The sequence below is a fragment of the Crocuta crocuta genome, unplaced genomic scaffold (assembly GCF_008692635.1).
Source record: "Crocuta crocuta isolate KB4526 unplaced genomic scaffold, BGI_CrCroc_1.0 scaffold414, whole genome shotgun sequence".
Classification (NCBI taxonomy): domain Eukaryota; kingdom Metazoa; phylum Chordata; class Mammalia; order Carnivora; family Hyaenidae; genus Crocuta; species Crocuta crocuta.
In genome coordinates, this window is record NW_027530852.1 from 718,034 (window position 1) to 722,917 (window position 4,884).

General features: G+C 46.0%; 1 pseudogene; it reads right to left on the bottom strand.

The window, feature by feature from the left end:
• The window catches only part of LOC144235854 (melanoma-associated antigen B5-like), a 6,094-nt pseudogene extending 1,864 nt beyond the window's left edge, over nucleotides 1-4,230 (bottom strand).
• Between the last annotated feature and the right edge of the window lie 654 nt (nucleotides 4,231-4,884).

A 4,884-nucleotide genomic window follows, 5' to 3' on the forward strand; every position in this document is an offset into this window, starting at 1 on the left:
CCCCCCACCTCCCTGGAAAAAAATCTAGCCTTCTCTTAGAATTCACCAAAACACAGTCAAAATAACCTAATTAAAATGCTCTTTTAACAGAGTGGGCTCTGACTGTACCAGCTCAAAGCAAAAAGTATCAATACAGTGGCTTCTGTGCATGTCATCCCAAGGGAGTTCACCCTTTTATCTCAGAAAGTCCTTGGAGACAATGTGCACTATTTGTGCACTGTGTTCTTCTGTATTGCGATTGGAATGAAGACGCCCAGGGTTCCTGTCTTTTCAGAGCTGAATTGCGTCCCTCCAAAATTCATGCTGAAGCCATAAACCCGCAGTATCTCAGAATGAGACTGCAGTTGTAGATGAGATAATAAAAGAGATGGTTAAGTTAAAATGAGGCCTTTAGGGTAGGCCATAACCCAGTCTGGCTTGGGTCCTTATAAGACTAGGACCCACAAAGAGACCCCAAATAAAGAGGGTGGCCATCTGGGAGCCCAGGAGAGGAGCCTCAGAGGAAATGAACCCTGCCAGCTCCTTGACTTGGGACTTCCAGCCTCCAGAACTGTGAGAAAATAAATTTTGGTTTAAACCAAAATTTTGTTATTTTGTTATGGCATTCCTAACAGGTTAATACACTGCTCCAGGTAGAGATTTCTTTCTGGATTATCTGCGAAGCCAAAGTAATTTATAAGAATCAGTTTGAATGGCCTCCTGTTTACCCCATGAGGTGAGGAAGGAGCCTCCACACTATGGTTATGTGGAGTTCAAACAGGCAACACTGGACACTGTAGACATGAGATAGACAACCAGTTATTAATCATGTTTGCTCATTGGCTAGGAGAGAAGGGCGCCATGTGCTCCACAGTGCAACACGGGTGTTCTAGTCAAGAACACAGTGAATGAGCCAAGTCTGTGGGAGGCATGGTTTGGTGTCAAGAGCTTCAGGTAGCCTTTCATTCCCATGCTGCCATGTAATCAGCTTCTTTGAATAATTTTGCATCCTGGTAGGGAACAGAAATCTGCTTTGGAAAAAGCAGGGTGTGTGTCTTGTCCCCTTGATAAAGATGGTTGTTTGGTAGTGGCCCTTATCTGCAAGTGAAGAGTATAGAGGGGAACTTCCAGTTAGACAGTGTGAGGCCCTGTCAGTTTCACTAAATGTCAAGGAGCACATAATATTGAACCTTAATTTTAGAACTTAGAGCATATTCAAAGATGTTTCTTTTCTCTCACCTCTGAGATGCATCATCTTAGGGTACGGCCTCTGATCACCATTCCCACACCCTCACTCTAGTCCACTCCGTAGCTTAATTTTTAATCACATCACATGAACTGGCCTACAATATCCCCAAACTCAAACTGCCTTGTTTTGGGGAATTTACAGTCTGCTCTGCCCTGGGATACCTCCCTTCTCGCTCATTGTGTTTTTGTTTTGGTTTTACTTTCTTATAAGACACAGAGTGGATCTCAGCATCTTCCTTATGATCCCGGCTACTAGTTTGTAAAATTTTATGGGAAAGGCTAGGTCTTGATCTTAGCATCCTCAGTCCTAGCATGGGGCCTTCCAGAAAGCACATGCTCAGTAGACATTTGAGGAATAAAAGAGAGAATGAGGTCTAACTTGTTACAATTTGCAATTCTCCTAAAACTAAACATATTGAGGATTAACTTATTTAATTTTATAAAACTAAAGACTGAAAGCAGTAAAGATCACCAAAGTTGATCATGTTTTATTATTTTTCATATTCCATTATCACAGTGAATTTACTATGGGGTTCTTTCACATTTCCATGAAAATCCCTATTATGATGCCATAGTTTGTAATTTGGATTTTTTTTTTTTTTAAAGCCTCAGACTTCAGTAGTATGCTGGATGTGGCCATGTTATGCACCCTGGCTCTAACAGCAGTGCCTAGCCTGGCTGTAGGTCTGGCTCCAGCTCTTTCTTCCTCATTTTGCAAAGTTTTTCGTATCTTGCTGAGAAGACCCTGGGGACTGTGTCATTGAGCTTGGCCAAACATTTCGGGACTTTGATCTTGCTGGTTTCAGTGTGGGCTTTTGGGCCCCACGGGAACTCATAGCGTGGAGGATTGCTGCCGGGCACCTGGTGGTACTCCAGTTACTCGAGCTTCGCCAAATCTTGGGTGATGAGCTTCCCGATGAAGCTCCATAGATGAGGTGCTTCCTCCCGTGTATACTCGCATCATATTCAGGCATTTCCAGATGTCTTCCTCAGCAGTGCAGTTGCCCTTCACGGAGATCACTGGGAAACCGGACTTGGGTAACGCCCTGCCAGCATGTACCCTCCCATTGTTAGGGAGTTTGACTTGGCTGACAAGGTCAAAGGAGTAGCTGATTGAGTCAACTTCCTTGAAGTCTACTGCAAAGACAATCTCGATGCGTTCAGAGGCTGTCTTAATGATCTCAGAATAGTATTCTTCATAATTTTGGCCAATAATCTTCAGCATGTCTCCCTTCAGAATGGGCTGTTTCATTTTATGTTTGTACAGAAGAAACTATTGGAACAAAGCCACCTTCATAGTTAGAATAAAAAAGCATGTGCTCTCAGTAGAAGGTGGGGGCTCAGAGAAACATAGATGTTCCTCATCTTGGCTATTCTCACCATCAGATCTTGTACCGAAAATACTTGAAGAGGTAATGGTGGTAGACGGGCCTCCCCAAGACTCCTGGGAAGTGCTAACTAACTCATTAGCTGATAAACTCTGGGTATTACCCTCCAAAACAGGAGAAGTAGAGGGAGGAGACTCTTCCACTATTTACAGGGGACTGAACTCTCCTGTCACCTTGAGACTGGTGGCGTTTCTCATGAGTGCGGTGCTTACTCTTCTGACTCCAAGGCATGATGGCTGTAATCAAGGGCAGCGGTCAGGAGTATGAGTAGGAGAGCAGGTGGTGAGGTCCCACTAGAGGGGGAGGAAGGTTGACAGGATGTGTGCACTGTTATAAGGAAGGCTACTCTTGGTTTTCCCCAAGGGCACTTCTCTAAACACCGGCAGGGCTCCTTTTCTCCCAATCAGCCTGTCCCATGGGACACCTGTGAAGGATATTAGAGATTTAGGTTGCTTCCTGTCAGCTCTGCCTCAGGCATACTGGAGTGACAGCAGGAGCTTCCGGTCTTGGGTTGAGGAATCACCTATTTCAGTCAAGACCATCATTCAACTAGCAGCAGTTCATGGGGGTTTGTTTTGTTTTGTTTGTTTGTTTGTTTGTTTTACCTCTGCTCCTCTGACATCACAAACCTTCCTGGCACCCGTGGAAAGGAAGTGAAAGGGGTCCTCAGCTTATGATTCCTGTCCAGGTCTGACTGTTCAGTGAGGAGTTTTCTTTCCTGGCCTCTTTGGGGTCCTCAGTCCTCATTAAGGATCCTTACTTGGGGTCCATATAGGTCCTGACACCTCCACCACTTTCACTGAAGGGTAGCTGCACTTTGGATCTAAGGATTTCACTTTCTGTAAACCTAATATATATACGTGTTGGGGAAGTTTCAGCTTGAAACTCCTGCCCTTGCTCTTCAAGGGCTGAAATTAGGGACAGAGCCAGATTCTTTGTTGTCCTTTCTGCTTAGTGGTGGGTAGTCCATTGGTCCTCACTTTGAGCCCTGACTCTTTTCATGTCCTGGAATTCCTCCCTCCCTTGCCCTTAGGCCTGCCCCTCATCTCAAGGCCTGCACCACCCTGAGACCCCTAGAAAGAAGTGATGCTCTCATCTGATCCTACCTCTCCTTGGTCTCCTGAGGCTGAGAGAAAGAAACTAATGCTTTCCTGCTCCTACTGGTAAAGGGTATGTGGCTCCCTTAGTCCTCAGGGTCTTCCCTTGGTCTCTGGAAAAACCAAGAGATCTTCCCATTGCTGCTTAGGCCATAGCCTTTGGACCAAGTCTCTCTCCCCTTTATGACCCCATATGAGGAAGTATGTCGTACTATGTCATCGATACCTAGGAATCCAAGGGGTGCCAGCAGAGTCAGAGTTCGGTGTGATTAACTCAGTTCTCAGAGAAAAAGGCTCCCTGTGTCCTCACTCAGGATTCTCACCTTGACTGCTACTAGGGCCTGAGACTCCTTCCTTTGCTTGCCTGAGGTCCCTTCCCTTACAGCAAGGCCCTCACGTTTCTGACGCTTTTCTTGTCGAGTCAGTCTGACAGCCTTACCCGAGGCATCCCAGGGTTGATGGCAGAGGCAGCCTCTGTGCCACCTCAGTGTTCTGGAGTCTGGGGTCCCCACAGGCATCACTCAAGATTCTGCCCTTGATGCTAGGCAGTACCTGGGATGCCTCCCTCTATTGTCCTAGGTCTCAAAGCCACAGACCGAGGCCATCACTCCCCAAGATGCCAGAGAGGGAAAGTCAGGGAATGCCGTATGAACCTACTCCTGCCTGTGCCTTTCCAAGTTTGGCATCAAGATTCAGGCTCCTTGGGGCCCTCTCTGATTGTGGTCCTCACTTAGGATCTTCACCTTGACTCAGAAGGCCCTGGGTTTCTACTTTCTTTCAACCTCAGATTACCCATGTAGACCAAAGTTCAAATGTCCTTGAGAACCCTGAAAATAAGTGAGGGAAACCTTATCTTGGCACTTCTGCTTGGCCTCCTGGGTCTGAGAGGGGTCACGGGCAAGTCTGTCCATGATTCTAGTTATTATGGGATATTGGTCTCTTCAGGCTTCACATATCAGTCTTCATACCGACTCGGGTCTCTCTCTCTCTCTCTCTCTCTCTCTGTCTCTCTCTGTGTCTCTGTCTCTGTAGTTTAAAAACCAAATCCAATTGCTTTTTATTATAAGGTCATACATAGTCTTTCATATGCAGTGCTTTGGGGGATAGTCTCTTCTTCAAACAAATCCTCTAATCATGTTGAGAAACATTTCATGTCCTCTGCAATGCCTCAG